This window comes from Bolinopsis microptera, chromosome 13 (genome assembly GCF_026151205.1).
Source record: "Bolinopsis microptera isolate Bmic1 chromosome 13, MBARI_Bmic_1.0, whole genome shotgun sequence".
NCBI lineage: Eukaryota > Metazoa > Ctenophora > Tentaculata > Lobata > Bolinopsidae > Bolinopsis > Bolinopsis microptera.
The window spans coordinates 3,556,970-3,570,190 of NC_087084.1; the positions used below are offsets into that span (position 1 = coordinate 3,556,970).

General features: G+C 36.5%; 2 protein-coding genes across 2 annotated transcripts in view; one reads left to right on the top strand and one right to left on the bottom strand.

The window, feature by feature from the left end:
• Positions 1 to 7,027, bottom strand: part of LOC134825302 (uncharacterized) — a 90,100-nt gene extending 83,073 nt beyond the window's left edge. The window contains exon 1 of the mRNA XM_063837465.1: positions 7,005 to 7,027. The gene's annotated coding sequence lies outside the window, so the exon portion shown is untranslated. The remainder of the gene's footprint in view (positions 1 to 7,004) is intronic.
• Positions 1 to 13,221, top strand: part of LOC134825301 (uncharacterized) — a 68,362-nt gene that overhangs the window by 44,785 nt on the left and 10,356 nt on the right. The gene's annotated exons all lie outside the window — the stretch shown is intronic.

Below are 13,221 nucleotides of genomic sequence, written 5' to 3' on the forward strand. Positions count from 1 at the left end.
ACGATCCAAGCCACACAGAAAGTTTTCTCACTGAAAATCCCAGGTTTTCTGGAGTTGTAAAGTGCTATCATTACGGGGATGTGAACAACACAGGTGCAGATGTCAATACTGCACACTATTGTATAGATGAGACCGGAGAAGTCCCGTCTGCTTGCGGAGTAGAAATAGATGAGGGAGACCAAGTTACCAGGGAGACCGACTACAGTGCACAGAGTCAGAGTAACTGCCAAAAGGGTGTCGTATATTCTGTATTCTTTTTCCAAGAGGAGATGATCCACGTTTGGTGTAAAATCAAAATTAGGAGTTGACGTCGAAATGTTGATTTTCGTTGCCATAATCTTCTTGTGATAAAAGTATTTTATTAAATACTTTTAAAATTTTACAGATTACAGCGATAAAGTAATAAATTGAAATACGAACTGATGATGCAATAAAATTTGATGGTAATGGACCCATAAATGGAATGCTTAAAAATTAAAATGATTTAAAATCATGTAATTTCGGTCATTGCTTGCGATGAGCTTCCGTAACTGTACTACAAATTAGTAAAACAGCTAATACGTGATATCAATATCAATCCGAGACGTTAAATTTTTGAATCATCCTTATTCTTAAGGAAACTTTTAAACGCAAATCTTATGGCTTATCTAAAACTGGTAAATAAATGATTACCTTAACGGCCCTAATTTTTGCAGTATCCATATAACCCGACACCTGTTCGCGAACACCTGTTCGTGTACACATGTTCGCGAACACGTGTTCGTGTACAACTGTTCGCGAACACGTGTCGGGCTATCTGGATACTGCCCTTATTTTTCCGGTTCATGTAGCTTGATGCATTACTGGGCAGCGATATGCTCTACCGGGTAGTGAGGCGCATCATATAATGCATCTCGCTACCACTTCCCGAGATTGTAGCACTACTGGGGCCTGGGCTGCTTTTATCTGTGCTAGTTGATCAGGTTTTTTGGGTGCCGGGCCATCCTGGTTACCCTGCTAAGGACCGTTCCCCTGGCTTATGCAAGTTTAGTTTACCCATATATATATACTACTGGGCCGCTACGAGCTGGGAAGAATTAACATCGTCAATCATCAATATTCCATACTTTCTATCATATATTTCCAGTTTATCATAGCACCCCCTATCAAGATTCTAAAAAAAGTGCGATGAGATTGGATTTTGAGACTAAAAGTGCGATTTTCACGTGTCACGTGCAGTGGCGAAATGTACTCCCCCCCCCTACCCAGCCTGCAAGATTTCTTGCCCCACAAATTATTCTCTATTTAAAAAGATTTCAGATTTCGCGAGTCCCTTTGTGAGCGAAATTGTAAGTATGTCGCTTTATGTCGCTATGATAGCACCGGTGTTCTAGTTTTCCAGTACCTCTTGAACGTGTATAATTATCCACAAGGCTTCATCTTAGGTATAGTACTAGTAGGTAAATGTACAAATGCTAATGCGACGAAATAAAGTGATAAGGTAGAAGATTTACCTATATTTTATACTCTTATGGGAAGAGATGCTCTTTCGTCTCCTCCACTTTATTTCGTCCTATTAGTGTTCGTTAGTGGACCTAAGATGACGCCGCGTGTACCATTAGCATTATCCGGGTCGAGGTACTGGCAGACTACAGTACTCAGAAAAACAATCAGTTTCAAAGTCATTAACGTGAGCCACCAGCTAATCCAATATTTTGAGTCATTACTAATCCAAAATGATGAATCCAGTTTGATACCCGGTTTGGTAACCTAACTGGATGCTTTGCCTCACTGGACTAATGGCCTACCTAGATATACTGAAAAAAACGGACGGGTGGCCTAATTTAGAACAGATCTTAGGCCACCAGTCCACTATAAGACGCCTTGTAAACAGTTGTGATCTTCCTGGCACGGCATCCAGTTCTGAAGAGGCAAACTTCCAGTAGACGGAGTCGTTCTTCTTTCTGTTGAGAATGAATCGGGGGCCCTTGAGGATAGTTACTCGTCGAAGCACGTCATTTGGCTCGTATAGCATGCTCTGTCAGCGCATGTTAATACATGGCCGTACACAGTAACGGGTCACATCTCTCTGCAGTCTGCAGGCCATCCGTCTTCTCACTCCGACCTAAAGTGGACTTATGGCCTAAAATCTGATCTAAAGTAAAATTAGGTCATCAGACCTCAAAACGGTCGCTTTCCCTATTTGGTTTCATGGCCTTATTCATGGTTTTAGGCGTTAGGCCATCCGTCAAGTTAGGTCAAGCGAATCGTGCATCTACAAAAGGTGCATAAAAAAATGCTTTTGATCAGCAAAATGAGGGCATTGCAGATGAATGGCCTAACATTATGTTATACAATATAACGGGACTAAGGAAATCAAAGCGCAACATCAACCGTAATGCTGATAACAATCTCGTCTTAATACCATAAGCTCGCCCGCAAGCATCACTGAAGCAATTTCACTGCATACCATCTCAGTTACACTCTCAACAATTCACCTGCAACAACGGCATGATGCTATGCGACTGATAACAGTCGTAATTAGAAAATTTTGGAATAGCTAGCTAGCTGTAGCTATGGGCCTGTTTCCACTCTTACAACTCAGAAAGTGCATTAATATGATAATTTCAACTTTACAATCCTAAAGGCAATCATAACTGTGCTCAGCTATGCTTGTTAAATAAGCTCCATTTTAATAGTTTTTTTTGATAGTTTCAACAATATCTAATCTTGTGTGAGTTTTTTACTTTGAATAGATAATACTTATCATATATATTTTTGAGTTAACATTGGCTGGTACTTCGGGCTGGTACCCAACAAAAATTACATGCCACGACGTATGAGCCAATACTCACAACCGGCTAAGATTCGCGGATTACCTGTTTTATGAATACCAAAAGTGAACTTTAGTTAAAATATGAGCATACAGTGGGGGGGGGGGGGGCCGATGGTGAAAAATGGTGAAAAATGGTGAATTTCCCTTTTATTTTGCCAATTCACCATAAAAAATGTTCACCATTTTTCACCATTTTTCACCATTTTTCACCATTTCAAATTGAAATTTTTCAAAATTTGGCAAAATTTGGCAAAATTTTGTTTATAGCTAAATTAAATAATGTTGTTGTGATGTGTTGTAATGACATGATGTTTTACGTATTATAATTCAGGTATTCAGATTATATTCCTCATGTTTTAATATTTTTACTGTACTCAATTATGCCTGACGAAATTACGAATTTGCCATATTTTTCAAAACCCACACTTTGTAGCTAACAACTAAGTCTTGTCAGTCTTCTTTATTGAGTAGGGGGCGGTAAGTGATACAATTTACTGGTGCAGAAAATGATAGACATTTCATATTTGAAGTAAATGAATTATAATCTTCTTGAGTTCTTAATCATAATGATTAAAGAATGAATTCAGTTACCATAAGCACATATTATACCTATCACAAATGTCACAAGTTATTTTGTAGTTCAAGTGTTTCACTATTATATCTTATTAAGCTTATTAATTGCTTATTATTAAGCTTATTATCTCTTAAAAAACTCATTAATCATTAGTGTAACTTTAGATGGGGCATCGGCGGGGTTTGAGTCACCACAAAAATTGTTTAATTTTGATTCGATTATTCAAGTATGAGTATCGCCAAGTGCCCACAATGTGGGAAGGACAATTGTAGGATATTCTTCTTTTACATATTGAGTAATTGTGGGCTTTTTGAGGGGAGGCTATAAAATGGCCAAATATAACTTTAACGTAAACGACCCAATAATAATATTAAACGTAGAATGAAACTACTTAAAACTTATACAGATTCATGGTATCCTGTTTCAAGACGCTTGCTCCTGATTTTTAGCAACAATATCGCCTGACCCCACGACGTTGTAATATAATTGTGGGTAGGCAATCACTTGATCTATAAGTTTTGAACGGTAGTTTGTAAAAATAATTACATTCTACAAACATTATACGCTCCTACTATGCAATTACTAGCCTCTGGACTAACTCCCAATCATCTGTCCATATAATGGTGTTTCTGGACAGATAGATGGTGTATGATGCCCTCATGCTAATTTCAGCGATCTTCATGCAGGCCTTTTTCTCTTTAATGTTTACGTTCAGGTGGTTCATAAAGGTTTGGAGGCTGCAGTTGTAAATGCCTCGAACTCGAACTCGAACTGCTACTGTCTGGAGCTTGCAATCTCTTCTGTCAGCTGCTGATATCTCTTCATATTCTTTTCTCTTGATCAGCAAAGTTCTCTTCATTCAGATGCACATTCTTCGCTTTATCTGAATAGAATACTACATCTGGTCTCAGTGGTATTACACTAATGTAATGTCTAACAATAAATTTTATAAGTGCAAAAATTTCGAACTAGCGGACCATATTCGGAGGAGAAATTTGGGGCAGTTTTTTGCTTGGAAATACTGATTTAATCGAATTTTAACCACAAAATGACTCCCAATAATATTCTTATGGAGAGTGTGGATAAATATTAAATATTTAAAATAATACAGGTTTGACTATGAAGTTGTGTCAATAATCATGTAGAGAATAATAGATAACCTACAATCTTCGTTTGGTAAACCAATTTGGTATCTTTCCTCACATGTGAAGCCAAAATTACTCAATATGTAAAAGAAGAATATCCTACAATCTCTGTTTTATTAGTGAACTTGAATATCTTGCAACTTGTTAAGACCACATTAAAATGCTTTGATATAGACTTTACATCATGCCGGATGTACCTTCAAGAACTTATAGAAATCATGTATCTAAAAGAGAATGATGTAGAGGGGGATGATTAGTAGTTAGAAATCGGATCGATGTAGCAGAAAAAAGCAAACCCTAGCAAAGAGTGCAAGTGTTTTTATAACCAAATTCAGACAATTGTCTCGCCCATCGCCTGACATTTTAGGGTTTTTAACCCCTATCACCCATGAACCGGGTGCTTCCGGATTTATACCGAAACCCATATTGGAAGAAAACACCCGATCTACAACATCAAAGCACATTTTAATAACTTGAGCACAAAACTGGTCAAAAAAAGACCAAAGTTGTTGCCCAATTGTAGCATGTAGCCAAAATGACCGATTTTTGTCAATATCTTAACAAGTAAGCATTAAAGGGCTTATATTGCTTTATAAGTTGTATATAAATGTGATGTTTGCGCTCATTTTAAGCTAAAATTCAAGTCTCTACGATCTTCCTAGTTCAAGTTACCAAAATTCAGTCCCATTTTTGGTTCGCTGAGCCAAAAAACAGTTTTTTGTCAATATCTATAAAACAAAGCACTGGACACCTTATGTTGCTTCATAACTTGTATATAAATATGTCCATTGCGGTAATTTTAAGCTAAAATTGAAGTCTCTATGACCTTCAGGAGCTGAAATACAAAAATCCCGTATACGCGACTGAGGGTAATTTAGAAAATTTGCCCTGTAGGGTTATGTCTAGCGACACAAATTGCGTACCTAAACGATTTTGGTTAAGAATGATCTAACAAACAACCCTGTGTTGTCAGAAATCGTATACACCGAAGTGCACACTCAACTATTCCCTGCTACTAGAGTATAATAATGTTCATGTTCATACAAACTGTGTTAACGAAGACGATGTCCTCTCAGAGCATTGCATCAGTCAATTTGAACTTTAGAATGTGATGAACATTGCTAACCGGACATATTATAGCAGTGCTCGTAAATTTTGTCTGTTAACACATTTGTCAGATATTTAATGTTCGTAAAAAGGGCAAGTTGATAGTTTAAAATGTTATTTTGGATGTTTAAGATGTCCCCGTGTGATAAGAAAAATGCAAAGTTCAAAAAAAAATTCTTAAAAAATGGTGAAAAATGGTGAATTTCCCTCTTTTTTACCGCATTCACCATAAAAATTTTTCACCATTTTTCACCATTTTTCACCATTTTTCACCATCGGCCCCCCCCCCCCCAGTGGGGTGACATATGTTTTCGTCACTTCTGAATGCGCGCATTTTAGCGCGCGAGTTTGCGTGCACGTCACGTGATATTGTTAGCAGTGAGTGTAATCACGAGTCTGGAGAATTTGTCTAGTACAAGGCCCAGACCCTTTGGCGTATCTGTAGTAAATTTTGTGGCGATGTAATATCTATGACACCACTAAAAATTGAGGAATAGGGAAGTGTTCACAATATCCAACTTAGCATGGTAAACTTATGCTATCTCTGGCTGAAGATTAACAACTCTAACAGTATTTATTTTAATCAACTGAGAAACATTTGGTCTTGTTACCTTATCAATTTTATCGAAATCGAACGATGCAGTACAAAGATATTCCGTTTTAAACTTCATGGTAATATTGAAGTAGAGAAAAGTTCGTCGCTTGCTATTAAAACATGTGCTCCTTCATAAATAGTATCATTATCGTGATCAAACCCCTTATTTATGGGCCTGCCAGTCTCTTCTGAAGCACGAATGAACTTAATTTCTACTGTCCGAGAAAAGTTCAGAATTTTCTCTAAACACCCATTTTTGAATTTTGTAAATCGGTGGTCCGGAAGCGGAGTTATGGTTCAATGAAAATTGTTAGTTTAACGCTGTTTGTATTGTCATTATCAGAAGTGACGAAAACATATGTCACCCCACTGTATACATAATCATGGTAAGATCTTATGAAATTTCCCGATAGGACCATAAAAATCACAGTAAGTTGTCTGTGATAGGGTGTGTTTCTGTTGTTGTGGCGCTTTGTGCTTGTGCAATATGCATACCCAGGACGGTAGGACTATGAATGTTCAAATTATCAAACATAGACTTCCTGTTACAATTACATGGTTATTGGATCTTTGCCAGAGAAATCCGATTAGCGGCTCAGTTATTCAGACAATAAAGTGTTATTGTTGTGATCAGCACATGGATCCGGCAGCTTTGGTGAATAACCCACTGCCGCTAGAAACGGAGTTTTCAGGGAAACTTTACTTCAAAATATTTGAGAAGTGAGAAAATGCGGAAAAATACCTTCGTATTCATTTAGATTTTAGGTACTCAAATTATTTGTTATATAGTAGTGTTGACATATCAGTATTTATGAAACTAAAAAACAATGCGCTGCTTTCGGAATTTAGTTTGTGGACACGTTCATTGAAGTTTGAGGATATTGGTAAATATTAGTGACCCTACTGAATGGCACGATGATGTAAAATGTGTCACACTATGAAACTATATAAACCCTCTAACCCTAAGATAATCGTTTCATCCTCTAGATAAACTTTGTCGCATAACGATATCTTTATCAGACGATAAGATATCGCTTAAATGCGGCCGGCAGTGAGTTGTAAACTTTGTCACACTATAAAAACGTGACGGAGTTTATATGGACCCCTTGTTGCCGTGTTTGACCAAATTTTCGAATTTCCAATTCATAGAATAGCTGTATATGACTATTATCTACATATTTAGCGACTTTTTTCCTTAAATGGTAGCACCATGTAAACTCCGTCACACATTTAAGAAATTTATATGAGGGATGTTTATGACATCCTGACAAGAAATGCCGAATAGTCTACCATTATTTTGTGAGCTGAATGTGTTTGGAATTGTTCACATATTTCATTGTTATAGGCAAATACAAATACAGAAGGCAGAAATAGGTAAATTTAGTCACATAAATTTGTATGATATCTCAACATGTGTGAAATTGAGTAAATATTAGTATACCAACTTAAACACCCTATATTACGTACTATGAATCAATTAACAATATTTCAACCATACGCCGGTCATATAAATTATTATATGGCAGTGATATGTTAACATTGGATAAATTTCAACACCTGAACAGGGTAAAAATTTGTAAATTTCGTCACAAAAAAAAATTACAACTTTATTTCCTCCGTGTTGGCAAAATAACTAATTTATCGACATAGTGATGGTGATAAAGTAACATTATATACTAATTGAGGTATGATTCTTCAAAATAGGGGCAAGAAATGTAAATTTCGTCACATCAGCCATTGCATTAGTTAGATAGATTTTCTTTCATATCAACTGCCCTTATTATAGTTGGAATGGATTTATACAGGAAATATAGAGACCCATGCCCATTTTTCATCACATTGAAATTATACTGTTGGGGCAGGAAAAGTAAATTTCGTCACATTTCGGTAAATTAGTGATATTAAACTCAGCATTGTTCAACTCGAGTTCTGATTTGCTGAAAAATACCCTACCAATAATTCCTGGAAGAATATTGAATTCTAATCGGGGTATGGTTCTTCAAAATAGGGTCAAGAAATGTAAATTTCGTCACATACGTCATTGTAAAATTTAGATACATTTTCTTTCACATCAACAGTCCTAATTATAGTTTGAAATGAATAATTCAGAGATGAAGGAAATATAGAAACCCATACCCATTTTTCATCACATTGAAATTATACTTTTGGGGCAGAAATAGTGAATTTCGTCACATTTCGGTAACTTAGTATAATTAAACTCAGAATTGTCAAACTTGAGTTCTGATGATCTGCTGAATAATAATCTACTAAGAATTCATGGAAGAATATTGAATTCTAATCGGGGTATGGTTCTTCAAAATAGGGTCAAGAAATGTAAATTTCATCACATACGTCATTGTAAAATTTAGATACACTTTCTTTCACATCAACAGTCCTAATTATAGTTTGAAATGATTAATTCAGAGATAAGGAAATATTGAACCCATGCCCATTTTTCATCACATTGAAATTATACTGTTGGGGCAGGAAAAGTGAATTTCGTCACATCTCGGTAACTTAGTAAAATTAAACTCAGAATTGTTAAACTTGAGTTCTGATTTGCTGAATAATAACCTACTAATAATTCCTGGAAGAATATTGAATTCTAATCGAGGCATGTTTCTTCAAAATAGGGTCAAGAAATGTAAATTTCGTCACATCAGCCATTGCATTAGTTAGATAGATTTTTTTTCATATCAACTGCCCTTATTATTATTGTGACAATTTTTACATCAACTGCCCTTAACTTGAATCAGCTCTATCCGTGCATCGTCCTTATATACAGTTTTCCCGCCTTCCAAACCAAAATCAGATATAAATGATTTCGGCAATTCACCCAGAATTTTAAATTCCATATAATGTGACAGAATTTACATCATTTCCCAATAAGTGCATGTATTTGCTAACTTTTCAAAACAACATATTTTAGGGCTATGATTGGCAGAAGAACCATCAAATAATGAGTTGAAAGGGTTTTGAGGACACCTCACAGTAGAAAAGAGGTATCATATTCTGAGTGTGACAAAGTTTACGAAATATTGCCTTAAAACCGTTCGATCCCTGCCCTTTAGCCAAATGTTGTATCATAATTGTAAATTGTTAGAATGACCTAATCTACTATATTTTAAACCAAAAAATGCTAATTGGGCAGCTATGGTTAACACAGTCACAAAAATGTGACATTTTTTACATTATAGTGCCTAAAAACAATAAATTGTATTTCTGAGCCGTGTATATGGAAGTATATGGGTCACGTGGCTAATGTCCAGAACTTCTGAACACGCTATATTTTTTGGTTTACCAATATCCTTAAACTTCAACATGAACGTGTCCATTTACGATTTCGTATCATTTTGTGACGATGTTTACATCAACTGCCCTATACTTCAATCAACTGTATCCGTTTATCGTCCTCATATATAGAGTTTTCCCGCCTTCCAAACCAAAATCAGATATAAATGATTTCGGAAATTCACCCAGAATTTCAAATTCCATATAATGTGACAGAATTTACATCATTTCCCAATAGCCAAGTGCATGTATTTGTTAACTTTTCAAAACAACATATTTTATGGCTATGATTGGCAGAAGAACTATCAAATAATGAGTTGAAAGGGTTTTGAGGACACCTCACAGTAGAAAAGAGGTCTCGTATTCTGAGTGTGACAAAGTTTACGAAATGTTGCCTTAAAGCCGTTCGATCACTGCCCTTTAGGCCTACATTGTATCATAATTGTTAGATTGACCTAATCTACTATATTTTAGACCAAAAAATGCTAATTGGGCAGCTATGGTAAACAATGTCACAAAAATGTGACATTCTTTACATAATAGTGCCTAAAAGCAATACATTTTATTTTTGAGCAGTGCATATGGGAGTATGGGTCACGTGGCTAATGTTCAGAACTTATGAACACGCTAGATTAATATATGTTAAAATTAAACCACTATCGTCAAAAACGCTGTTTTAGAAATTTACCAATTTCCTCAAACTTCAATGAACGTGTCCTTGTAGTAAGTTTAAAATATTTATGTAATTTCCGGTTAGGAGGAACATTATTTATGAGTAGCAATTACCATTAACAATGATGGGTGTTAAACGCTTCGTGACGATGGTATTTTGTGGGATGCAGATTGCAGAACGTCTGACTTGTTAAAATCTATTCTACCTCGCAGTAACCTCCAACTTTTGTTTAATCTTGTGGATTGGGTTTAGTGAGCGGTACGGACTTCAGGACAACAACACAAACTATGTGTTGTTGTCGTAATTTAAGGTCATTTAATTTGACAACTCTGTGGTGTCGGCGTGTCTTTGTTATTTGATATTTCTTTATTGAACTCGTACCTATGCGACCGTTGTGGTGATTAAAATGTTGATGTCAGCGAACATGAATGTTAAATAACCAACTAGTGGCCGTGTAGTGTGTACCTAAGTTAAGGTCCTAGACGGTGGGCATGTAACCGTATTACTATTAGTTTTGACACGTGACAATGATTCTGGGCTTTGGTTGGTAAATATTGGAAGCTGATTGGTTAATTGCAGTCACGTGCCTACAGATTTAGGGTGCACCTCTCAATATCCTAACCGTGATTAAACGATGTGGACTAAAAACAACAAAATAATCGATAATCAGCCAAAAGAAGTCAACCGGTTCCAAACAAATATCAGAATAAGTCAACTATAAGTTAAAATAATTTAGTATGCAAGTCAACTATAAGTTAAAATAAGTAAAACCTCGGTTAAAAACCCACCTAACACTCATCACCTGGCACTAATAAACCTAATAAAACACGTACTGTATGTCTCCGGAAATCCTTCTTCTACTCGTTCCACGTTAGCTGGAAGGAACATCTAGCTAATAATTTGTGGCGTACATAAATTCTTCGGATTTTCCTTGGACGTCAAAGGAAGGGAAAATAACACGGGATATTATGACATGCTAGGGATCATGATACGATATAATGTCTTCATCTAAACTATTAGTGATTCCCCTTTCCCGAAATATTCAACCGTTTGTAGAATATTCTGGAATAATCTAAGCGTTTATGGTAACTTCTGAAATAAACCGTTCGTGGTTATTTCAACCACCTTTTAAAAGTGGATAGTCTCCACTTTTTACGAAAACCTATCGTTTTACCTGTCAATAGGTGTCGACAGCTCTTCTAAAAACCCGTCCCTGTTCTGATTGGTTGAGCGCAAGCACGTGGGCAAATACTGGCCTCTGATTGGTTAGCACCATAACCACGTGACTTACCCTAGTTTTTCTTACTGGATAGTATCTGTCCCGAGTTGATAAGATCGTCATGAGATCGCTCGCTGATAATTATAACTTTACAAGTCACCCGAGTCTGTTTTTATGTATTGTGAGGTAGTTACTAGTTTATTATTAAAACTCAGACATCCTGAAAATATGTCCCACGAACCTACAACGTGACTTAACACTTTGGGTGGGACTTTCTGATAACCCCCCAGACTGTAATGCTTCTGATTCCCGTTCTAATCTTTATGTTTCGGGATCTTTGTTATATAGTGCTCGCATTATGGCACTTGTGATATGTTAAATATGTTAACTATGTTAAATACATTACTTATTGTTACTGTGATGCTGTATTTAGCTAATACCAACACACCTTGTTTGTTGTGGTATTTGTCGCTGTGTGTTTGTCTAGTTTGTCTAGAGCCAAAACTACTTTTGTTACTTATTCTGTGACACCCTTTGTAGCGGACAACAGCTTGTTTTAGAGTATTGGTCACGTGACAGTTCACTCTGCTTCACTTTCACTCTGCTTCACTTTCACTCTGCTTCACTTTCACTCTGCTTCACTTTCACTTTGCTTCACTTTCTCTATGCTTCACTTTCCCTCTGATTCACTTTCTCTCTACTTCAGATTTCTTGCTAAGTTACTTCTGCCTGTGCCCTGTAAAAACGAGAATGTTGATATCATGCATTAACTTGATGTTAATGTTAAAGATAATGTTAAAGTTAAAATGAATAACCACGCAAATTGCTCTGTCCCTTACAACGAATTGGTTGCCATTGGTACCCCCCCGTTCGAGGTCTCGGACGTGAATGTAAATTTGGTAAACCTGCAAGTTTTCCTTTAGTAAGGTTTGTGTCTTGTTTTAGAGGACGACAGTTTGTTCTCGAAGCTTGATCACGTGACCCAGTTAAAGAATGTTGAGATGTGAATTTTAATCTGCTAAACCTACACGTTTTCCATTTCTATTAGTATTAACATGATTAAGTTCGAGTCTGGTGTGCGAGGTACGTGTTTTGTGGTACTAGTTGTAAGTTCGTACCATGGCTCCGTTCTAACCATGTCTCAGGACTCGGTATTACTTTTAATTCACTTATATTCAGTACAATTCGGTACATTTTCTTTAAATTTAATTTGTGTTTCAGTTTGATATTCGTTTCACCTAAATTTGTAGCTAGTCTGATAGAATTCAAAGGGTATAATCATAGTGTGCCATTTGCTGCTCCCATTTCGACGTGCCATCCGACCATCGTTCATTGTTTTCTGTCCAGTAATTGACGATCACGTGACAGAACTATGTACGATCACGTGACAGTACTATGTACGATCACGTGACAGTACTATGTACGATCACGTGACAGTACTATGTACGATCACGTGCCAGTAATATGTACGATCACGTGACAGTACTATGTACGATCACGTGACAGTACTATGTACGATCACGTGACAGTACTATGTACGATCACGTGACAGTACTATGTACGATCACGTGACAGAACTATGTACGATCACGTGACAGTACTATGTACGATCACGTGACAGTACTATGTACGATCACGTGACAGTACTATGTACGATCACGTGACAGTACTATGTACGATCACGTGACAGTAATATGACCACATTCATTAATTGAGTAAAGTCGGTAAAACCTAAGAATTTTTCGGGATGACAGTCGACAGAACAGCACGATAGATAAATTCCTGATTGTAGAAATGTTGTC